This window comes from Callithrix jacchus, chromosome 10, assembly GCF_049354715.1.
Source record: "Callithrix jacchus isolate 240 chromosome 10, calJac240_pri, whole genome shotgun sequence".
NCBI lineage: Eukaryota > Metazoa > Chordata > Mammalia > Primates > Cebidae > Callithrix > Callithrix jacchus.
In genome coordinates this window covers 55,978,704-56,005,004 of record NC_133511.1, presented here as the reverse complement: position 1 = coordinate 56,005,004, position 26,301 = coordinate 55,978,704, and the positions used below count along the sequence as shown (strand labels likewise).

General features: G+C 36.0%; 1 protein-coding gene and 1 pseudogene across 36 annotated transcripts in view; one reads left to right on the top strand and one right to left on the bottom strand.

Moving 5' to 3' along the window:
* DLG2 (discs large MAGUK scaffold protein 2) overlaps positions 1–26,301 on the bottom strand; it is a 2,299,762-nt gene that overhangs the window by 900,624 nt on the left and 1,372,837 nt on the right. The gene's annotated exons all lie outside the window — the stretch shown is intronic.
* LOC118145593 (large ribosomal subunit protein eL42-like) lies at positions 22,553–22,965 on the top strand (annotated as a pseudogene).

Genomic DNA, 26,301 nt, shown 5'->3' with positions numbered 1-26,301 from the left:
TGCCAGCAACTATTACAACCATTATTTTGTCCAACCCTCAACATAACATTTTGAAATAGAGCTTGTTCATCATTTCCATTTTATACTTAAAGCTGAGATCTAGAAAGGTTAATTACTTGCAACTTTTTATTCTCTATAGTTGATGCAGTGGATATTTATCAAATGCTTATTGGTATTTGTTCATCTATTTTTTTTCTCTTTATTTTTAAGAAAATCATAGAGCAGGAAATCTTAAGAAGATCTCTCCTGCTGTCAGTTCTAAGCACGTCTTATGACAACATCTCTCTAATCTCCCTTTGATGCAATGATATACAGTTTTTCCAATTTAAGAATGAGCCTGGACTCTGTGGTGTCCCCTCCACAGTCTATCAAGATCATCCCTTAGGAACTCTGGAAACTTGAATTTCAGCATCTCCCCAGGGAAGCAGCCCTCATTAAAATAATCCCCCTTAGAAAATATTATCATTTTTACTCATAGAGCATTGTTGCTGTACGTACTTCTTAGACCTGAAGATTATAAGCTAGATTTTAGCATCATGTGAATTATTTTGCTTTTTTGCTCTCCAGAAAATATAAAAAAATAATTATAGGAAATTTAATTTCTTCAGCATCAGTAAATCTCCTGGCCATATATCCATTTAAGAGTCACACTGGTTACTTAGAGATCAGGGTTGTGTGTGCATGGGGACTAGTATGTTTGTTGAACTGTTTGAATCCAATTACAGAAAGACTCCTAGCAAGTAAACACAGCCAGAAATATGGTCACAGGGAAAATGTACAGAAAAATAATGAAGTATTTCTCAGGAGAGTCTGGTTTATTTGCTGATTGGTAGTATCTAAAGAAGGCAATATCAAAGGAGGCACACTAGGAGTATTTCTCAGGTAGTAATCTAAAATTGCATTTAACACGAAACCTCACCAGCTGCCTTAATATCCAAGTTCTATTGTCCACACTGCCCCAGTCTTTTGCTGGATGTAATGCTTGGCTCTGTATGCACTGTATTTTTTAAAATTGAATTTAAAGCTCTTCTAGGGAAATAAGTGATCACTAGACAAATGTCAGTGGCAATGCAACAACTTAGCAGCAATCATTGTGATGGTTAAGAATGACTTCCCATACAGAGATGTAAAAGGTCATAAATAGAGAAAAAAGAAAATACATACTAGAATCTATGAATCAGGCCATATACTAGAAAACTTATGCATATATCTCCAGAAAAGTAGGTACTGTGATCCATTTTACAGATTGGTTTTACTAGTAAGGGCACAGGCTCAGAGATCTTGAGTAGATCTCAAGGATGCTTCGCCCTTAAACAGTAGAATCAGGTCTGAAACAGGTATCTCTGACTCTAATGTCTGTACTCTTCTTGCTTCATGCAAGGAAACAAAATCACTAATGTTTGGCCATGAGATAACTTCACGGTTATCACCATGTGTCAGGAGGTAGGTGCAAGACTGAAAGATACAGAAATAAAATCAAAAGTATAGGGCTAGTGTTAAAGAGTAAAAGGCATTATAGCTGCTTGAAAGAGATGGGAGATAGGGAATGGTTGAGGATATAAGCAGTGGAATTGGCATGACTGAGAGAGAACTAGGTGGAAGAACAGTACATTCTATCCAGATGAATAAAAAATACAAGAGTATCTTCAAATATTTCTAAGCAGTATAAGGCTAAGGGATATCCAACAACTACTAAGGTAGGTCCCCAACCTCAAAGGAACCTACAACTGCTAAGGAAAGTACCTGAGGGAGTTCAGGCTTTGAAGTCTCTAATCCATTGCACAGTAGCTGTGAGATCATTACTTCTCTGAGTTGCAATTTCCCCATTATTGGTGGTTCTCATAATACCATTCTTGAAGAGTTACTTTCTTTTGAAAGATATATTAATACCTAGTTGCATCACTGGAGCTTAATATATGATGATGGTGTGGGTGGTGGTAGTTATGATTGTGAAAATCAAATTGCCTTATCACTAATAAAAGAGAAAAATGGTGGAAATGGCAAGGTAATAGACTGAAATAAATAAGCATGACTATTTTTGTTGGCATTAAGTTCACATAAACCAGTTCCTGTCAGTTAGGTGGGTCTTAACCTAGCTTCACATGAGAATCGTTTGAAAACTTATTAAAAAAATGCCACTCTCTCCCCAGAGATTATGATTTAATTATTTCAGCAATATACTCAGGTATCTGTAGTTTTTAAAATTCCCCACTAAGTCCCATATATAATAAGGGTTGAGAATCACTACTTAACAAGAAAATACTGCCCGAGGGTGAAAATGCTGCTCAGGGAGCCTTACCTTAAGGCTCCTCAGCCCCCGATAACCTACTGCTAGAGGTAAGGGAGAAAGTAAAAAGCCATTTGTGAATAGCCTTGTGTTTTGCCTTTGGGCAATGCTAGTGAAGTATCTATCAGGCAGAATCTGGAGGCACAGAGCCACAGAATTTCTGTGCCCCTTTTTAATAATGTCTAGTGACTGCCTTACTAACCTGTGTGTAGATGCGCTATAACAAAGCACAATTTCAAATTAGCAGTTTTTACAAATAACATGCCGTAACTCTGAAGGAATAACAGTTTTAGTGGAAGAGATAGGATGTTTGGAGTCAAACGGAAAGGGTTCGCATTCTTTACTTCAGTTACTTAGTTCATATCATCCATTCTACCAGTTCTAACATATACGATGTCCTAACCTGGACTTTTTTATAAGCACCCCTGGGCCAAAGGCCTGGTGCCTTTGTGATGGGCTGGCTGGCTATTCTGTTATCTGAAGCTCACCCAGGAAACTGCTAACTCTGGAGGCAGCTCCCCGAAGAGCTCTGAGTATCACTAATAGCAGACTCTAGATCCAAATCAGCAAGAAATGTGAATTCTACCTACTTGTTTCTCCAACTTACCAGAACCAGAATGGGATGCCCACCTACATTTCAAAAATAAGTACTAATATAGCAGAGGTGTGATCTAGGACCCCTGATGGAAAGAGCTATGGTTTAAAGCTGAATTTATTTTTTAAACTATTGCTATTTATTTCCCCTCTTTTTACAGAATATGGGTGTTAGATTTTTAATAATTTGTGAATCAGAGGTAGAGTGGAGAGTACAGTAAATACCAAATAAAGTGTCTTTTGAATATCTGTTGAAATTGCACAATAATCATTTGGTCCAAGGTAAAGCCTTTACTGCCTTGGGGTCAATATTATAATATCTACCTATTAGGTTGATTATGAAGACTAAACGTACACATGTATATAAAGCATTTAGCACGATACATTACCCCAAACCATAGCTCTTATTATTAGCTTATAATTACTTTTTATAAAGAAAACAACTTTTAAACTTAGCACATATAACCAATAGGTTCAAGGAAAAGAAAGACTTTGGGAACACCAACACCAAACATATTTATTGGATCTAAAATAGTGAAATAGGACTTTGCACCAACAATGATAATATCAACATGTTATAATAAAGCCATACAAAAGTCTCAATGAGGTAATCCTCTGAATTTGGAATGTATGCTCATTCCAACTGAATTTGATGCTTTAAATCCTTTCCCAATAACACATGCAGTGTGCCAGGCACCCGGAATGACACAATGCCATGCCCCGTAGGATCTCTTCAGTCTAGGGAAGAAGGCAGTCTTACTGAGAAATAATGACAATACAGTGCCACAAACACAATGAGAAAAGTTAGTGGCAAGTAATGTGGTAGAGAGGAAATAACTGTCTGGAGAAGAGAAAGTTTTTCAGAGATGGTAACCCATTTAGGGATTGGATGAATCAATAGACATTCACCAGGAAGAGAAGAGAGAGCTGGGGCAAAAGTTAGAATGAATAAATGATTATCACACTGGATTCTTGTCCAGTGCCAATGTGTAAAGGTTTCAAACTTGACTACTTATAGTTGTTATTATAATTATATATTACAAAGCTATATTTATTACAAAGTTTATAATACATTCCCAACCTGAGAGAAAAGCCCTGAATAATGCTGTCAACTCTTCACATCAAAGCCAAGTCACTACCCTTCTCTTGTCATTCACTGGTTGAACTTATTTGTTAAATATCTGCTGTTTAGTCAAGAACTCTGCCAGAAACTAGGGATGTAGCTGAAGAAAGGAGAAGCATTCCCTGTCTTTGTGGAGCTTGAAATCTATTGGAAACTTCAGATGTTTAACACACTTGGAGCATCTGGAGAAGTGTTCAACAGGTGACAGGCAGGAAATGCTTTTCTATCTGATTTTGTGCTTCAAAAAATGCCAATAGTTATTATTTTGTTACCTAACTTCTAGGATGATTGGTATAGGTTATAATGATACTTTAAACAGTGGTAACATATATAAAAATTTAAGGTGAAGGTATTATTGTTGTCACTGTTATTACATCCACCTAATTGAATTTATTTAAAATAGCCTAAAATATACATTTTTTTCCTAATAGACATTCATGAATTAAAAAATTATCTTAAATATTATTCCTTCCACATAAAGTATTGAATACCAACTATTTACATTGTTTGTGATAAATCGGCATAATTCCTGTCTAGTTACCTAGTTATGTCCTTTTAAAGAAAAAAAAAATGATGCCACCTGTGAAGTGATGTGCCCACATTCATGCAGAGTGAGGACAGAATGGAAAGATCTCTACTTTATGTTCCAAAGAGTACAGCTTATCAAATATTTATTTGAAGCTAGAGAAGAATGAAGAAATAAAGACAACATCAATGCCAGCCTGGGAAACAAACACCAACAGAGTCCAGCTTGAAGCCTCTTTGAAAAGGAAGGAGGTAACGTGACCGAGCCAACAGATTCTGGAGCCAGACTGAGTTTACAACTTGCCTCTGATGTTTATTAATTACATGACCTTGTGTGTAAAATGTCTGTACTAATTTTTGCTGATCTCTAACATTGGAGTGATAATAGTTTCTACTGTGAGGGCTTTTGGAAAGGTTCAGTAAGTTCACAGAAGTAAAGGTTTTAGAGCAGTGTACACAGGGCTCACTACGTATTATCTACCATTATTGCTGTTAACTCTCATGACTACCCTTAAACCTACACCTCTCCTAATGCAAGAAAACTGAAGAAAGTAGAACCAACTCAGAGCTCTCATATTTATTTCTTGTCGGAGATGGTTGAAAGTTTGGTGAAGCATAACCAGACATTGACAAACTTGTCTTGTCCACCTTTTAAAGGAAACACATTTGTCCATTTCAAACTCTTTTCTACCTGAAAACAAAAGACTGCCTCTTCTAACTTAATCACAATAACTTATCTGTTCAAAGTCCTCCCTAGCCATCCCCCAATGTCTCTTTAACACCTAAGCTTCCCTGTCTGAAGAATATAGATATCCAGGTTATTATTCAAGTTACCAACATTTCAGAGCTAAAAATTACTTGATAGCTGAACCCTCATCAGAAAGGCAATTTCACATTTTTACTACATTCTGCATTTCCATCATTTCTTCTACTGTATGGAAGGTCAGGTTGGGGACTATTTGAATTATAAAGGGTAAAATACATGAATATTTCTTTTGTACATTTAATAAAAGCTGAAGTGAAAAAAAGAGAGATTCAAGTCTCATTATATTACTTTTGAATCCTTTGCAATGCAATCCTAATGCTATATATATAATATTTGAGAACCCTAACCAGAGCTCACTTTGGCTGAGGGTCCAATTGCATTAGAAATTACCTTGAGAGAAGTACTGCAAATGCAAACTCATGAAAATAAAAGAAAGAGAAATGTCAGCCAGATCATTTGTTTTCCCATAGATTATCTTTCCAAATGTGGGCCAGCAGAACACATTTTATGCTGACCTTGGAAAATTACTGCAGCAATTCGTATGTGAAACAGGGATTTGGAAATTTTGAAACCAGTATATTTACAGAACGTGAAAGTAAAGCAAAAGTCCTGTACATGAGTAAATACTAAGCCCTTAACAAAGCATATTCAAGGCTGATTTTTAAGTTATGATATTTAAGATTTTTAGGATATTGACCCTACTTCTAAACTCCCAAACTATTAATAATTTTCTACCCTATTAGATTTTGCAACAGCCTACAGAATTAGAATAAAAACTTTCTTTATATTTTTTTAATTGGACTGATAGTGGTGGTGTTATAATCCAAGAGAAAGAGTCACATGAAGATTCCTACCTCCTACAGTGAGAATCGCATGTTGATGGGGAAGATGGTATCACAAACTATGTTTCTTTCCTTTTCTTTTTACCTGAAGTGTCAGAATCCTTCTCTGGTACTTTGTAATAACAGAGTTGGATTAACTGTGAGGCTTCATGGTATAGAGCAAGTGTTGGGAAATTGCAACTTGTGGACCAAAACCTGCTCAATTCCTGTTTTTGCAAATAAAGATTTATTGGAGCACGGCCGGGTCGGTTGTTTACTTATTGCTGATAATTGCTTTTCTGCTACATCAGCAGACTTGAATGGGTGTATCAGAGACTGTCTGGGCTCCAAAACCAAAAATATTTACAATTTAATCCTTTATTTAAAACACTTGCTACCCTTTGGTATAAAGGAAAAGGCAGTGGGTTAAGAAGCAGTAAAGAAAACAGTATTTCTGAAGGTGTTATCTCTTCTATTTATAAAAGCAGTCATCAAAATCTATAGTATTTTCCTTTTGTAAATAAAAACTAGTATGTGTCTATATATTATTTCTTAGCCTTGAAATTGTACTGAAACTAATTACCAAGGTGAATTCCAACACTCTTTCCTTCAAGACTCTCAGTTAAATCACATGGTGCAAAGACTTATTTGACACTCTCAGATGGATCTGACCATTCCTCTCTATGGCTCCCTTGCATTTATACCTGTATTAAAGAGTATTTCATTTATTTATTTATTTACAGGTCTTCCCTTCACTCCGGCTTATAAGCACCTCCAAATTAAGCATAGTGTCTTAATTATTTTTACATCTTAAATATTACATATGCTTGGTATATAGCAGGTATCAGCATGTTTATGAAAGTTAGCTGGAAAAAAAGTGGTAAGCAGAAGTCTTGAGAAATTAACTTGCTGAAGGTCACTCAGCTAGCATGTCATTAAGCTGGGATTTGAACCTAGATCTGAAACTAATTCAAGATCTCTTTCCATTTATCTTACTGATGGTAGACTGAAGACTGCAGTTTTCATTTTGATTCTACTATTGAAAATTTGGGTTTCAGTGTCTTTATCTGTAAAACAGGATGTTGCACTATGAAATGCCTTTCAAGACCTCTTTCTCTAATATTCTATGTGTCTAGGATAGTCATTTCACTAAATAATTGCAGAAAATATTTTTTAAAACAATTATGGTAAATGGCTATTTTGTGGTTTATCTCAGGCTAAAAAGGTCACAAAAGGTCATCTAATAAAAATACTATCTCAATGTGGGGGCCAGTCACTTTTCTAGTAGATGGCTGTTAATGAGCTTTGAATGATATGGAAAGTATCACCCAGCTGTACACAGCCAGAAGCTTGGCGATAATTGGTTAGGATGCTGCTGAATAAATAAATGCACTGGGGCTGGGGAAGAGACTAGAGTAAATGACCTCTTAGACGTGTGACTCCTTGAGAATATTAAGATATGTAATACATTTTATGTCGAGATTTCTGTCATGCCCACAAAGAAAGCCATTTACTTAAATTTTCCATTGCTGATCAGTTCTACTGATAATTTGTATTAATCTAATAGTTTCCTCCTGGTTAATTCTACCCACTGATGTTTGGTTTACCCTCTAGAGGAAAAAGTAAAATAAAATCTATCAGAGGTAGTATGTAGAAGGTATTCTCAACCTTCTCCCTTGAATATCTTCACTATAGATTCTGGAAAAGCTAAATGTCTTTATTTCTAGTCTTTCTTGCAGCAATATGTGGTCATATGTTTGAATTCTGGCCAATGAGCCAAAAGCAGAATTCTGTGATATGGAGGAAAAATCTGGAAGCTTCTGTGGTCATGACAAATAAAACAGACATTATTGATGCTGCCCAGAACTCATTCCTAGCACCCTTTGCTGAAATAGTACATGATGTTCAGAGATGCAGAGCCCATTTTGTGATAACTAAAAGGCCACGATGTTTACAGAGATGTCAGCCCGGAAATAATGGCTTATTACCTCCAAAATTTGTAATGTGTATGTGAGAAAAATAATCTTTATTCGTCACTATTAGGCACATTGCTGCTTGTAGCCTAGATCATCACTATCTGATACATATTGCATAAGGGTTTATGAGTCTTTATAGCCAAAAATATCTGGGTTAAAATCCCCATTCTGATAATTTGTGATCTTAGGGATGTAATTATATCTCTAATATTCGATATGTTCATCTAAAAACTTGAAACAACAATAACATTCACAGTCTCATTATGAGGAGTAAAACAGCTAACACAGGTGAGAGCATTATGGAAAGCATGTGACACATGGTAAATGCTCAAAAAATATCATATAGTGTCACTCTTATTATTACTTTGAGCCATGTGCGAAGCCCTGTACCTATGGTAAATAATTTATTTAGCATAAGTAAATTATTTTCTTTTTTAGTGCTATTTAACAAACTTATTAAGTAGAAATAATTACATTCATTTACTAAGGAAGAAAAATAAAGTTCAAGGATGTTAAGTAATTTGCCAAAGGTCAGGCAGTTAGGAAATAATAGAATTCAAATTTTATTCTAGATCTCACTCTAAATTCTACACATTTTCTTTCAAGTCCATGTTTTTCTTCTATCCAAGAAGAAAGATATTCCATGGGACGTTTATAGATATGCCAGGAAGATTAACATTCAGGGAACTCTGGAATAACTAACTTAAGTTTGTTTACTACAGAATTTCTCAAATCCTTAATATGCTAATGCATGTAGCTAAGCTATGACAGGGGATTCTAATAATGAGTGTTTTCCACTTTTATGGCACACATGGTCTATGTGTTGAATTGTGTCCCCCAAAATGATATGTGGAAGTCCTACCTCCTAGTACTTGTTGTAAATGTGACCTTATTTAGAAATAGAGTCTTTGTAAATGCAGTCAGTTAATAAGAGGTCATTAGAGTGAAACAATCCAAAATAACTAGTATCCTTAAATAAGGGAAAATTTGTACACACACAGGAATATCATCATATGACGACAAAGAACAGAGATTGAGATAATGTATCTACAAGCCAAGGAACACCAAGGATTGCAAGCAAACCACCAAAAGCTAGGAGAAGGCATGGAACAGAGCTTCCTCATAGTCCTCAGAAGAAACCAGCCTTGCCAACACCTGAATGTTGAACTTCCAGCCTCGAAAACTGTGAGACAACACATTTCCATTGCTTTAGCCTCCAATTAGGGGTACTTTTTTCAGAAGCCTAACAAAGTAATACACATGGAAAATACTTTCTGGAAAAAGTTCTCAATTATACTACCTCCTGGTTTTAACTGTTTGACAACCTCAAGTTCTTTTAGCCATTCCTCATGTGGTGGGCTAAGTGCATGATCTCAGTATTGACCCAAATTACTGTAAACACTATTTAGATTTTCATCGTATTAGTAAGCCAGGGATGCTAGGGACAGAATACTGATGAGTCAGAAAATAGTTTCCAAAAGTATCGTGTCTAAAGCAGGATGTACTATGGGTACCCCCCGACCTCTCCACCCCCCACCTCTCCACCCCCAACCTCTCCACCTTTTTTTTTGAGTTTTGACTTGAACTTAAGTAACCAGATAAAATTCTGCAACTTTATAGGGTCTGGAGTATTATTTCCCATAAAATCTTTTTTTAATGAATTTGAAAAAGGCATCTTTTCTTCTACATTTTACTTCAATCCTTTGGAAAAGCCAGATTTTATTAATAAAAAAATCACTGCTTAAAAACTGTCATGAAAAATATACAAAGCTATGGTATCTACAATGTGAATGATACACCCTTGGATGCAGAACTCTTGTGCTTTGCACAATCATGTATAGCAGCTCTAACATGACCTATGTGCTATAGTGACTATAAATATAGGTATCCTTCACAGGTAGTTGGCATAATTTTATCTTCATAAATTCTGAGCTGTCTTAACTAACAAAAGGGCCTACTAATTGTTGTAGAAGAAACACTTATCAACAAATATACACGAATGTTGTCACTTTCAGCAGAGAGAATTGCTTGAGACCAGGAGTTTGAGACCACCCTAGGCAACACAGTGAGACCCTGCCTCTAAAATATGTATATTGCCAAGATGAATCTTTGATTATTCTGGCTTAAAACAATCCAGGCTAAAATGACAAAGACCATATTTTTCAACAGGTTTTTAACCTGAAGAGGTTCACAGGAATGTCCAAGGGGCTTCATGAATCTCTTGAAATTACATGTAAAACGTTTGTGTTCATTTGCATTTTTCCAGAAATCGGCTCCATATATTTCATCAGATATGCAAAGTGGTAAGTATCACAAAATGTATTTAAAACCACTGCTCTACATTGTAGAGCTTTGAGGCCTTACTCATCCATATCCATGTAAGAGGATATATCTACGAGGACATTGTGAGAACCTACTCCTGACCACAGATGTTCCTTCAGCCAATCACCATGAAGACATGGAGTGGTCTTCCATTCATGCCATTGTCAATATTGTGTTACTGAACCCTCCTGAGAAACTAGAGAGACTGAAATGAGATGATACACTTAGCATATAGTTAGTTATACAGCTAGCATATAGTAATTACTCAATAAATGTTCCCTAATGTTATTATCCCTTGTTTGGGTGATTCCTAAGGAATATGGCTCTACTTATAACCTGCCATTTTGCACTGCAGACATAATCTATTATTCCATTTCATTTTTCATACTTATTAACATTTGGCTGAACAAATGGTATTAATGGAATATTTACTAAATAATTTGTTGTTCATCTAGTCTTCTAGATACTCTAAAATCTATCTGTGAATTAATCTAGGCCATCAGAAAGCAATCTGTCAGACCAAATCAATGTTTTTCTATTCCTATCCCCCTGCTTTGCAATGCAAAGAATTGCTTTTAGAGAGTCATGCTCTGGCATCAGCCCATCTACCTGCATTAAAGGATTTCATTTTTTGGAGAGTACTGGACACTCCATTATATAGATCTTTAGCTGTGAGGACCAACAGGAAATACTTTTCTCTACTTTAAATTCCAGGAAAAATATATGTTTCTCCAGAGGAAAAAAATGTTTATTTAAAATCTTACAGCAATTGTAAATAATAACACTTATCATGGTTTCTTTTTTTTATTTGATTCTAAAATTAACCCAGGATTAAATTTTTCATTTACTTTTAGTAAACACAGGGATCCCTGTGACATATATTCTACAAATGGTGCTCCCCTGACTTCATCTATTTTTCAATCCAGGTCCTCTCATATTTCTGATTATTTCCCCTAATTTTTTTCTAATTTTTCTTCATGCATTATATTCATATTTATAAAATAATTTAAAATCTCTTCAAATAAGAGGCAAATATACATACATATTCATATAAACTTTATGTAAATAAATAAACAATGCTCAGAATCCAACTACCTGGGCAAGTTAATCTCTCTGAACTTTATTTCCTTTACCTTAAAAAATATTAATGGTACATTCTTCATGGGTCTGTAATATATATAATAGTATTTTATTTATTGATATACAGTATTTTCATTGAGAGTCTGGAACATGGTGGATATTCCATAAATCTGGTCTCTTTATTGTCCTTTTAAAGAACTTGTAATTTTGATAAATTAGTAGTCAGCAGAAATATTAATTTGCCAGCAATCTCAGGAAAGTGGTGATTCCAATTCTTGGCATGAGGGGAAGACTTAAAAGGACCTTGCTTCAGCAGATTTAGGTTGAAACACTAATTAGAACAGACTGAAATGATGGAGGAGGAGTAGGATGGATGTACTCTGCCCCATATATAAATCCATATAGTAATTAAAATACAGTCATAGTTCTCTATAATGACAGCTCATGGCCATGATGTTTCTAGGGCTGAAATTATTAGGATTGCCAAATTCAGATGGGGTCCTTAAACAAGTTTTTGAGGTAGTTTCCATCTTTGTGCCTAAACCACATGATATTTTCTCATAATCCTTGCCTTTGGAAAGTTTTATTAATTCATATAATCTTTTTAAATTAATGAGGTAATGCAGTCTGAGAAATAATAAAGATGGGTTCCCACCAACCAAAAGAAGACCTTCTCCCTTCTCTCTGCATCATGGTATAAAGTACATGGTTTTTCTCCCCCTAGCTGAAAAAGTGCCAAACTAAAAGTGCTAAAGCCTTGATTTCCATTATAGCTCTACCACATTCTGGCTCAGGAACCTTGGGAAAGAGAACAAGTTTCCTTATAAATAGGGGAAATAATACACACACCACAAGGTTGTTGTGGAGATTAAATGAGGTATTATATATTAAGCCCTTGACACTATTAAGTGACTCTGTGTGAAGAGAGGGGAATGAAAGCAAGAATAAAATGCATAGTGAAACCAAATGAAATTATGAAGTTGTTTTTGTGATTTTGTAATATGTCAACTTGGCTAGGCTGACTACATTTCCCAGAATTTGGTTTCCTGCATGTTTCAAGCTAGGGTGAGCCACACACACACACACACACACACACACACACACACACACAAAGATTCCTGCGGGAGATTTGTGGGTGTAAGTGAAGGAGCTGCCATTTTGTAATATACACATTGTTGCTTATCTTCTGGCTCAATTCATTCGCATAAGTAGTGGTTATGCCAGGCACTAAGATATTTTTAATGTCTTAAAATAACTTTGTTGTAATACCCCCTGAAATTCTGGGAAGGGGTAATATGCCACCCAGCAACTGTTTATTAAAACAGATTCTATGGAACTTTATGGAAGAGAAAGGCAGGCCTTGTAAAAATGGATGGCAGACAGTGGGTGCTCACAAATTATTTTCATTTTTGTCTTAAGTTCTAAATCTCAGGGATGGCTTAAGAGAACACATAGAAGAGTTGTACTCCTTTCTTCTGTTCTCTGGATCCTAATATCTTCTTTGTAACACACATTACTCTTCCATCTTCAGAATGTTCAAGTTCTTTCATTGTACAGGTATTGTTTCATGGGTACTTACATGTGCTCAAGTATTTATCCCACTTTCAATTTATTTTCTCTCCAGATATCACTGCGCCTCCCTATTTGCAAATAAACTTCTCAAAAAGAGTTTATTCTACTCTCCATTTTATCACCTCTTACTTGCTCCTCAACTTGCTGCCAAGTGTGTTTTACCACTTGTCTTAAGGCTATCAAATATCTCTACAATACATAAATCCAATGGACAGTTTTACGATTTGATTAGCAACACAATCTGAAAGACTTAGAGACATGTCTTACTTAAAATATCCCAACCTGAACTCACATTCTTCCACCTAAACTTGGACTCTTCCTGTGGTGTTGCCTCTCTGGGTGAATCGCACTGCCCTTCACTCAGCTGCACAAACCATACATCTGAAAGTCATTCTTAACATTCCTTTCCCTCATCTCCAAACATGCATCAGTCACCAAGTCCAGTTGTGTCCATCTCCAAAATACTTTTTTAATTTATCCACACCTCCCCATCTCTAATGAGATCACCTTAGTTCAAGCCACAATTATGGCTTGTAACAATTTTGTCTCCTTCCATTCAGTCTTGAGTTCCTCCTAATTATTCTTGGTGTTATAGTTAGGATGCTCTTGGAACAAAAGAAAGAAGGAAGAGAAGTGGAGGGAAGTGGTGGGGAGGGGAGGAGAGGGGAGGGAAGGGAAGAAGGGAAGGAATGGAGAGGGGAGGGAAGGGAAGAAGGGAAGGAATGGAGAGGGAGGGAGGATGGAATAAGAAAGCAAAACGTTTGTTGTTTCTATTGCTTGACCTTTACTTTTGTTTCTAGTCAAAATCTAAGGCCTCCTTTTCTATAGTTCATATTCCTTCCCTCCAGATCAAGGCGCTTACTTTTCCTCCAAACCATTTCCATACAGCAGCCATAGTATTATAAAATAAAAATCTGCTTAGTACTTTGAAATGGTAATCACGGCTGTTTGAATATCATTTCAGATGCTTAATGTTGTCCTTAAGGTTATGTTTGGTATGTTTTTGTTATTTTTCCCTTGTCTTCCTGGCTTTCTGTTCTTCTACCACCCTGACTGGGCTCTGTCTTGTCTCAGAATGCTTGCAAAGGCTGATTCCTCTCTTTGTGACAGCATTTTCCCACAATTTCATCATTTATTTTACCTAACCAACTTCCACTAATCATCCAGATTCTTACTCAGGTTTAATTTCTGTTAGATCTTCTTCAACTTGCCTGATTGGTCAGATAGCTGGTATAAGATCCCCTAACTCTTATTCCTCTCCTCTACAGCACTTATCAAAATCATAACCAAATAAATAAATAAATTACCTCTAAGAGGACAGAGGCTGTGCCTGGTTTGCTTCTTATTGCATTAGTACCTAACACAATGTAAGTTCTCAAATCTGAATTAACGAAGGTGCTGATTTAATCATTATTCCAATTCCACAAGAAAGTATTTGAAAGTAAATATTTTCTTCTTTAGTGTCTGAGTAAAATATCATAACATTAAAAAGAATCTAATGTATAAAAATGTACAAAGTAGAAGATTTCAGGAGTCAGCTCTGCATTAACGTCAAGTAGTCAATGTATTCTAAGTATGGAGCAGACATTTGTTGATTTTGTGAATTATAAAGTGTATTAGATTGCTTACCTATAATGTCTTAGCAATAAATTTGCATTAGTAAATTTAAACTAAAAAAATGTACTTGCCTTCATATGGTCTCCTTTTCTCCCCTGATGTTTATCTTTAATTTCCTAATTTTGAGAAAGAAATTGCACTTTTTTCTCAAAACATTTTCCTCCTGTCAGAATGACTTTGTTGTCAGGGATAAGAAAAATGCTATTTGCTTAAAATATGAATATTTCTTATTGAAGTTGATAAACTGTAAAAAATTGCTCTACCTGACTCCTTAGAAGTATTGCCTTTAGAAGTACAGATGCAGAAAATTAAGCTCTAGACCTCAGCACCAGCTGCCAAACCCTAGATCTACCACATCACATCACACCACCAACCTCTGCAACCCAGAGCCAGCCCCTTAAAGAGCTGTGAAGCTGGTTATTGAACAATTAGGCTCACTACACCAATTTGAGTCAAATGGGGTTTGACTAGGTTGTCAATACTTCACATGAAAAGTTCACTGCCATGTGTGTACCTACGCAACTATTTTGCATGTTCTGCACATGTACCCCCAAACCCAAAATGCAATAAAAAAAAAAAAAGAAAAGGCCGGGCGCGGTGGCTCAAGCCTGTAATCCCAGCACTTTGGGAGGCCGAGGCGGGTGGATCACGAGGTCAGCAGATCGGGACCATCCTGGTCAACATGGTGAAACCCCGTCTCTACTAAAAATACAAAAAATTAGCTGGGCACGGTGGTGCGTGCCTGTAATCCCAGCTACTCGGGAGGCTGAGGCAGGAGAATTGCCTGAACGCAGGAGGCGGAGGTTGAGGTGAGCCGAGATTGCGCCATTGCACTCCAGCCTGGGTAACAAGAGCGAAACTCTGTCTCAAAAAAAAAAAAAAAAGAAAAGAAAAAAGAAAAGTTCATATCATTTCCAAAGAGAAGTATTAAGGGAGCATTGAGGACCTGAAAGTAGGGACAAAAGCAGAAATATGGAGAAGTTTCACAACATCGGAGGGTATGGAACATTAAAAAAAGGACATTACCTTCTTTGCCTCCCTTTAATCACCAATTTTTGGACATCTACTATATAGCAAGCATGACTTCAGTCCTTCACAAGGTAATGTCTTATGAGAATGAGTGGTAAATGCATAAGCCATACTTTAGTTCACAATGTATTGTTCTCCCACCCCGAAAAATAGGATCATATAAGATGATATAAGCATGAGTAGGATGTTCTGGCAACAGAGAACTTGTGAATGCTTCTTAGAGGTGCTGCTATTTGTGCTAGGACTTGAAGGACAAATAGAAGAGCCAAGTGATGACAAGATGACAGAAGCACAGGAAGAGAAGAAAGAGGTTATATGAAGGCAAAACAGACACCCACTATTGCTGTAGATTTAATATTTGTGTCCCTGACAAATTTAAATGTTGAAATTCTAACCACCAAGATGATGATATTAGGAGGTGGGGCCTTTGGGAGGTGATTGGATCATGAGAGTAGAGCTCTCATGAATGGAATTAGTGCCATTATAAAAGAGGGCCAGGGAATTGCCTTGCCCCTTCTGCCAAGTGAAGACATGGCAAGAAGGTACCATCTTTGAACCTCAAGGCAGACCTTCACCTAACACCAGATCATCTGGTAGCTTGATCTTGGATTCCCTAGCCTCCAGAACTTTGAGAAATAAATGTGTGTTGTTATAAGCTGCCCAGTTTATGGTATTTTGTTATGGCAGCCCACATGGACTAAGAATTGTAGTTACAGCTTTAGAGAGTCATTAGTACAATTGGAGCATGGGAAGAGGTAAGATGAACAAACTAATAATAATAACAAAGGAGATTATAACGGACCTTCCTCTGAAAGCCACTAAAGATTTGAAGTAAATGAGACATTGTATAAAAATCATGCTGAAGGACAGATGAGAAGGGTTAGGGCACCCCAAAGGGACAGAAGATGATTTGCACCTGATTTTCCCAGTATCTTACATCATGTCCAAATGTGTCACCATTCAATAAATATTTACTGAATGTTATATCTGAGTTAGATCAGTTAGAATCCTGTTGAAGTATCACAAAGTCAAAACTAGGTTGTCAATACTTCATGTAAAAAGTTCACATCATTTTCAAAGAGAATGATTAAGGGAGCACTGAGGGCCTGACATAGGGACAAAAGTAGAAAGATGGGAAAGTTTCACAAAGTCAGAGGATATAGGGCATTAAAATAGAAGGGCTAAAGCACCTAGGATGAATGCGTCAGACTCAGTTTTTGTTTGTTTGTTTCTGGTTTTGGTGGGGAAAGCCATCTATCCATTTCTATAGCAGGAAAATGTAATTACCACAAATGCACATAATAAAGACCAGCTTTTGCTGGGCACTGAATGAAATGCTTTGATGTACTACTGTTTGTTCACGAACCTTTATTGAGTATCCACCATATGTGAGACATCACAATCTGAATCATGAAGTGTATATGCTAGCAAGAAAACAGAGAACAAACCCACCAACAAAAAACCTGAGGCAGCAGAACATAGTTGCTGAGAGTACAGCATCTGGAAACAAGACTATCTGGCCCTAAATGCTTACTTGACCACTTGCTAACTGTGTGACTTTGGGTAAGTAACATAACTGCTCTGTGCCTTACTCTCTTACCTATAAAATTATACTAATTATAATTATCCTTCTGATTTATACTAAGGACTAAATGAGTTATAAAGGCATAAAGAGCTTACAGGAGAGTCTGGAAAGTAGCAAATACTGTTATTAAGAAATAGTATTTTTGATGCTTTTTTATTATAATTATCATTATCAACAACCTCTATAAAGAATGCTCAAAGGAAGATTAAGGGAAAGAGGATCAGACAATGCCAGGGTAGAAAACGAATTTATAAAGAGGTAATTTAGATAAAGGGACCTGGAAAGTATTTTTAAAGAGATGACATTTCAGCAAGTGACATACATGAAGCGCCAGAATGTGTTCTGTGAGTATTTGGAGCGGACTATTCCAAAGAGAGAAGAGCAATTGCTAGAAAGGTAAAAGGCTTGAGTGGAAGTCAGCTTGGCTTGATGTGATCAAGAAAGAGTACAAGAGTTGCAGTGATGAGAAATGGGTGAGCAAAGAAGAGAATGTAAGTGGAGTAAGAGATGAGGTAGGAGAGGTGAGCAAAGAGTAATTGATTTGGAGTCTCATGAGCCTCTGGAGGAATCAGATTTTACCTGAGATTGAAAGAAAGCCACCAAAAGGCTATGAGAAGAGACACAACACAGTCTGGATGTCTTTTTTTAAAAGATAGCTCTGGCTGCATGTAATAGTGAACTACAGAGGGATAAGAGACATAATAGGCAATTCCATTGTTTCATTTAACCCACACATCAATGTATGAGGTATACACCATAAGCCTTGGAAACATAATGTATCAAAAGGTATACAGATGTTTTGACTCCAAGTCCATATGTATCTTCTCCTTAGGAAAGCCTTCAGGAACCTCCCTGACCAGCTTAGATAGTCCTATTACATGTTTTCACTGCAGCGTTTTCCTCTCCTTCACAGAACCCATCACAGTTTAATTTTATATGGTTGAGTGATTATGTATTTTATGTCTAAGAGCAATGGCAGCACTTGTGTCCCCAGGGTCTATCTAGCACATACAGAAGGTGCTCAGAAATTACTTGTTCAATGAATGAATAAACTGTGCTGCCAAAAGCAGAGGGGGCAGAATGAGAGGTCTGTGAGTAAATATGATAATGACATGAATAAATAAAAAACTGAATTTAACACAGTAACAACAAAGACACACTATTCCTAATTGCTTCTTTTTTAAGCATCATTTTTCAAATTATTATTAGTAAAAGTAAGAAACAAGGCAAATAAAAACAAAGTATTTTAAAATCATTTTTTAAATGAAAGCATTAAATGAAACACATGTCTCAAATTTCTTAATGTACAGGAGAGTTATTGTAATGATTTTCTAGAAGTTGGCCATACATAGAATTAAAACCTTAGTATATATACCTACTTGGAAACAAACAAAAATGAAAGAAAAAGAATTCTAAATATACTTTTATAATACTACTATAATATTAGCAATGACAATTACTCATATTTTTATCATGCTTTCCAATCTACAAATATCTGCTGCATATAGTATTTCATTGCTCATTCAGAAGGTACTCAACATTTCAGCCATCACTTAAACACATACATATGTGCAGGCACACATACATATGTGCAGGCACACATACATACTCATGCACACTTTCTAAATCATTTCTGCAGCTATCCCCTTTGCAGTGGCCTTGATAAAAGCTGACTGTGGCATTTTATTAAATGCAGCCATCATTAAGACTTGGCATTGTTTGAAGCTACTATCAGATGATGCTGAGCTCAGTAAGGGCACCTGTTCTTAGAACTTCTATCTTCATCAAACAGCAAGTCCCAGTCTTTTTTTTTTTTTTGAAGCTGGGACTAAAAGCGAACCTACTTTCATTGCTATGTGAAATGAATTTCCATGCCTTCATTTTCTTTCTTTGTGCCATGTAAGTAGATAAAAATGATTCCCTGATTTCAACTCTAACACCTCTGAAATTAAGTCCTGGGAAAGCTAGTGGTAACTCTGAGATGGTAACTTCTCTCTAAGTTATGGAGAAAAATAACTCTATTAACCATCCAGGAACAAAGACCTGGCTATTATCACACACATGCATATTAAATGGCTGCTGGAACACAGTGAAGAGGTGAGGCATAGTGTCAGGAAATGTTCTGTTTCAGCTCTTACAAATAGGACATACTCAGTTTTATAAATGAATGACTTATGTGTAATATCATCAAAACAAAAAAGGAATAATCATTTACCAGATACTAAGTTTGCTGATAACAGCTCATTAAACCCTAACAACAATCTATCAGACATTATTAACCTCCAAATCCCATTTCTACACACACACAAAAATTGAGGGACCTATGAATTAAGCAACTTATCCAAGGCCATGCAGCTGGAAAATAAGAAAGCCAAGATTTCATCCCAGATCATTTCTCTTAAATCATTCTTTCTAGTTTCTCATTTTCATGGGGGAGAGATACAGCATGTCAGGTTGGTGTGCACACATGAGCATATGAGTATATATAACAACAGGCAGAAGAATTAGAACTTAAACCCAGGCATATCTGAACCCAAAATTTAACCTCCATGGCCAAGAAAACAATTTCATTTACAATACGTCTCGCTAGACTGAATAAACCTTTAAACTTACTCTTTTTTTTTTTTTTTTTTGGATAATTACAAATTTTCTCTAAGTTCGATTGGGGAACAAATATATTCTAAAGAAATGGTAAAACTGAGAAATGAATCAATATGCTGTTGTTCTGATCTGTTAACTCCCTGGTTGTGCTGTATTTCTTAGCAAATCTCAGTGAAGCAGATTTACCTTTATTCTTAACACTCCATCTCTGCTACATATATTAACTCTTTTGGTTCCCTGCAGAATTACTGAGGAATTGGTTGGCTTAAAATTCTCTAATGGTGCCCTGAAGGTATGAAAGAGTTAATACATTTTCAGACATATTTACTGTTATTAGCAAAGGTTATGTGACCTAAAAATTATTACCTAGGGTATCTGGAATTTAGCTTTTTCAAGTGAAAAAAAGTTCAATGACTTTCAGAGAGCTTATGAAACTAAGGACAAACAAGTCTCATATTTTGGGAAACCCCCAAGGTTTCTTACAAATGACTCTTCCTAAAGTGATGTCAAAAATAGTGCTTATCACACTTTGGGTTTCTACTCCAATTTAGCTAGTCCTTCCTATGGTTAAGAGAGGAATAAAATGACATCCTTCCTTCTTAAGGATATTAGAGCTTCCTATGGCTCCTTGCACCAAGATAATAGATTATCCTATCATTAATCTATTAAGATAATAGATTATCCTATTATGCTTTCTCCACAGTAATACACTTGGTTTTAAATCTTTGCAATTCAGTTCATCAAACTGTTAATTTACATTTTACAGTTAATTTTCTGATATATTTAATGAGTTAATTCTTAAGACTAGAGAAAAAAATTAGCTTCTAAAGCTCTTATTCAAAGAATATGCAATTGGTAGCTTAGTAATGCAATCTATTCTAGTTTCTAAATGTGTAATTTTACCCTATTACCCCAAAACTATTAATGAGATGAAATCAATGGTGCAGGTGAACAAGTATCGTTTCAATCAAAGGAAACAAAATAAATATGCCTGTGAAAGGAGATTAATATTAGAAAAATATGAGGAGAGAGAAAATGTCTTATAACAAAATTATCTCAAATTTTAAAAGAAGTTCAATTCTAAAGAATAATGTGATTATACGAGTAGAAGGCTTGAAAAGTAAAGGTTTGAAGTAGACAATCAAAGGAACAGAAAAGGAAACTGGCTAAATTCAAATACATTATTAAATCCGATTTGAGGGCCAAATTCCTACCTATACTTTCAAGGCTCAACTAAGATGTCACATCTTCCTGAATTAGCTACTAGGGAAATTGCCCACCAACAATAAATAACCGGAAAATAAGAAAAACACATATGATTCAACAATTTTCAGTCATTTGACATCTGTATGATTCATGAGAGAAAAAAAATAAATAAGGTGAGCTCCACTATTGCTCCAGCTTACTGACTGGAGGCAGTTTTCAGGAAAGAGAAAGAAATATAGGACCCAAACAGGGTCTAGTTTCTCCAATGCATTGAGGAATCAGAAATTGGGGTTTTGGATAGCCATGGCAGGGAGAATTCGTCAGCAGAATACCAGGGTTAAAGGGTAAGAATGAAAATCATGAAGAGACAGAGAGATGCAAGTGTGAGTTATATAATCAGTTCCTCATTATGACTCATAATTAGAAAAAATCAATTAATAAAGAAATGACAGAGATAATAAAATAGGCAAGAACATTTAAGAAGTGAATTTTTAAAATGTGCTTTATGTATGTAAAAAAATGTGCAGAAAAACATAAACAAGATGAAGAGTATCATGAGAGAAATGGAAGATTTTTAATGAACCAAATGAAACATATAAAGATAAAAAAGAATATCCAAAATGAAAAATACAGTACATGACATCAACCATGGATGAAGATGCTGCAGAAGAAGAAAACCAGTGAACTCAAAGAAATAGTGATGGAAGCTGTTTAAAACACAGAGATTTCAAAAGATTGGAACAAAGTGAATAGACTGCCAATGATATTCTGAATGATACCAAGTGGAGTCCTAGAAAGTGGGAAGGAAAAGAAACATTATTTAAAGAAATAATGACCAATAATTTTCCACATTTGACAACTTTAGAAATCCACAGATCTAAGAAGCTCAAACACCCCAGGCAGAATGTACGAAAAGAAAATCATACATCAAGATTAAATTGCTGAAAACCAAAGATAGAGTGAAAAATTTCAAAAGCAGCCAGAAAAGAAAAAGCTTACTTTCCATACAGAAGAACAAAGAATGACAGCAACTCCTCCTCATAAGTAACTATTCAGATCATATGGCAGTAGATGAAGTCACATCTTTAAAGTATTAAAAGAGAAGAACTGTCAATGTAGAATTCTATACCCTGCAAAAATATAATTTAAAAATGGCAAAAGCTTATAATGTTCATTGCCAGCAAATCTGTAGCACAATAATGTCAAAGGAAGGTTTGCAGGCAAAGAAAAATAACAACAGAGGAAATGTATATCTATACAAGAAATTTACAGTTACAACAAATAAATGAAGAACATTAGAAATGATCAATATTCAGGTACTTAAATTTTTGTCTCATTTTTACTCTCTTTAAAATATAAATAAGCAAAAATAATAATAATTTATTATATGACTTACATAGATAAAATTATGCACAAGAGGCATGTGCAGAGTTAAAAGGATATTATTGCCCTTTCCTGTTAGGCGAGAGCTGCGCTAAGCGAGGGTCTCAGACACCATTTCTAGTTTTCACCATGTAGATAGACCACGCCTTCTGCAAAGATGGTCAACATACCTAAAACCCAAAGAACCTTCTGTAAGAAGTGTGGCAAGCATCAGCCTCACAAGGTGACACAGTATAAGAAGTGCAAGGATTCCTTGTATGCCCAGGAAAAGAGGTGTTATGATCAGAAGCAGAGTGGCTATGGTGGGCAGACAAAGTAGATTTTCTGGAAGAAGGCTAAGACCACAAAGAACATTGTGCTCAGGCTGGAATGTGTTGAGCCTAACTACAGATGCAAGAGGATGCTGGCCATTAAGAGATGCAAGCATTTTGAACTGGGAGGAGATAAGAACAGAGAGGCCCAAGTGATCCAGTTCTAAACTTTGGGATATTCTTCTTTTAATTTTGGAAAGAAAATGTTGAAACTGTAGAAAAATTAACTGTAGGAAAATAAATACAGTGATATTCTTAAGCAAAAAAGTATATTATTGTGAGTATCTCGTATTATATGTGAAGTGGTATAATATTATTTAAAAATAGACTCTGATAAATTGTATAAACCCTAGAGAAACCACATAAAAGAAAAAATATATATAGGTAATAAGCCAATAGTTGATCTAAAATGGAATTGTAAGAAGGCTCAACTGAAAAATTGTCAAGGAAAATGGGAGAAAAGAACAGATGTTAGCAGTAAAAAGCAAGTAGCAAGAAAATATATTTAAATTTTAGCATATTAATAATTATATCAAATATAAGTAGTCTAAACTTCAATTAAAAGGTGGAGATTGATGGATTGAATAAAAAAGCAAGACCTACTAGAAACTAAACTTAAATATAAAGATACAGTATAAACAACACATCAGTTGAAATTCTTTAAGAATATAGGCTCTATCTAATTCAACTTGTATTTTTCATGTCCAATTCAGTACTGGCATTCAGAATCTACTAAAAATTATTCCTTGAAAGAGCAAATGCCTTCAAAAAGCAGTCTAAAGAGGAAGTCAAATTATCTGTATTTGCAGACAACATATAATACACTTAGAAGTATATTATATGTATATGTAAAAGTATATAATATACTTCTAAATATAATAATATATTTAGAAGACCCCATTGTCTCAGCCCAAAATCTCCCAAAACTGATAAGCAACTTCAGCAGTCTCAGGATACAAAATCAATGTGCAAAAATCACAAGCACTCCTATACACCAATAAGAGACTTAAAGAGAGTCAAATCCAGAATGAACTGTCATTCACAATTGCTACAAAGAGAATAAAATACCTAGGAATACAACTAACAAAGAATGTAAAGGACTTCTTCAAGGAGAACTACAAACCACTGCTCAATGAAATAAGAGACAACACAAACAGATGGAGAAACATTCCATGCTCATGGTTAGGAAGAATCAATATCATGAAAATGGCCATACTGCCCAAAGTAATTTACAGATTCAACGCTATCCCCATCAAGATACCGATGAGCTTCTTCACAGAACTGGAAAAAACCACCTTAAACTTCATATAGAACCAAAAGAGAGCCCACATAGCCAAGTCAATTCTAAGCAAAAAGAATACAGCGGGAGGCATCATACTACCGGACTTCAAACTATACTACAAGGCTACAGTAATGAAAACAGTATGGTACTGGTACCAAAACAGAGATATAGACCAATGGTACAGAACAGAGGCCTCAGAGGCAATGCAATACATCTACAACCATCTGATCTTTGTCAACCCTGAAAAAAACAAGCAATGGGGAAAGGATTCCCTGTTTAATAAATGGTGTTGGGAAAACTGATAAGCCATGTGCAGAAAGCAGAAACTGGACCCCTTCTTGACACCTTACACTAAAATTAACTCCAGATGGATTAAAGACTTAAACATAAGACCTAACACCATAAAAACCCTAGAAGAGGCCGGGCGCGGTGGCTCACACCTGTAATCCCAGCACTTTGGGAGGCCGAGGCGGGTGGATCACGAGGTTGAGAGATCGAGACCAACTTGGTCAACATGGTGAAACCCCGTCTCTACTAAAAATACAAAAAAATAGCTGGGCATGGTGGCGCATGCCTATAATTCCAGCTACTGAGGAGGCTGAGGCTGGAGAATTGCCTGAACCCAGGAGGCAGAGGTTGTGGTGAGCTGAGATCGCGCCATTGCACTCCAGCCTGGGTAACAGGAGTGAAACTCCATCTCAAAAAAAAAAAAAAAAAAAAAAACCCTAGAAGAAAATCTAGGCAAAACCATTCAGGACATAGGCCTAGGCAAGGACTTCATGACTAAAACACCAAAACCATTGTCAACAAAAGCCAAAATATACAGATGAAACCTAATCAAACTCCGCAGCTTCTGCGCAGCAAAAGAAACAGTCATTAGAGTGAATTGGCAACCAACAGGATAGGAAAAAATTTTTGCAATCTACCCATCTGACAAAGGGCTGATATCCAGAAACTACAAAGAACTAAAACAGATTAACGAGAAAAAAACAAACAAGCCCATTCAATAGTTGACAAAGGATATGAACAGACACTTTACAAAAGAAGACATATATGAGGACAACAAACATATGAAAAAATGCTCATTGTCACTGTCATTAGAGAAATGCAAATCAAAACTATATTGAGACCATCTCACACCAGTTAGAATGGCGATCATTAAACAATCTGGAGACAACAGATGCTGGAGAGGATGTGGAGAAATAGGAACACTTTCACACTATTGATGGAAGTGTAAATTAGTTCAACCATTGTGGAAGACAGTGTGGCGATTCCTCAAGCACCTAGAAATAGAAATTCCATTTGACCCAGCAATCCCATTACTGGGTATATATCCAAAGAATTATAAATCATTCTATTAAAAGGACACATGGACACAAATGTTCATTGAGTCACTGTTTACAATAGCAAAGACTTGGAAGCAACCCAAATGCCCATCGATGATAGACTGGACAGGGAAAATGTGGCACATATACACCATGGAATACGAAGCAGTCATACAAAACAATGAATTCGTGTCCTTTGTAGGGACATAGATGAACCTGGAAACTATCATTCTCAGCAAACTGACACAAGAACAGAAAATCAAATACTGCATGTTCTCACTCATAAGCAGGAGTTGAACAGTGAGAACACATGGACACAGGGAGGGGAGCATCACACACTCTGGGGTCTGTGTGGGGGGAATAAGGGAGGGACAGTGGTGGGTGGGGATTTGGGGAGGGATAACACGGGGAGAAATGCCAGATATAGGTGATGGGGAAGAAGGCAGCAAACCACACTGCCATGTGTGTACCTATGCAACAATCTTACATGTTCTTCACATTTACCCCAAACCCTAAAATGCAATAAAAATAATAAAAATAAAGCAGTCTAAGGATAACTCTAAGAAATTCCTGGTGAAATGATGACTTCCTACAAATTGATAGGTTCATAAGAAAAGTTTTTATGACAGTCACTTTTTTAAAAATTAGGGTTTTAATTAGAAGACTTCTTGGAATGTCTTACAAGTCTTTATTTTATGGATAATTTATCTCCCTCACTTGAAAACCAGAATTCAAATAATCTTCTTTTGGTTTTTTTTGTTTGTTTTGTTTTTTTATTGAGATGGAGTTTCACTCTTGTTACCCAGGTTGGATTGCAATGGCACGATCTCTGCTCACTGCAACCTCTGCCTCCTGGGTTCAAGCAATTCTCCTGCCTCAGCCTCCTGAGTAGCTGG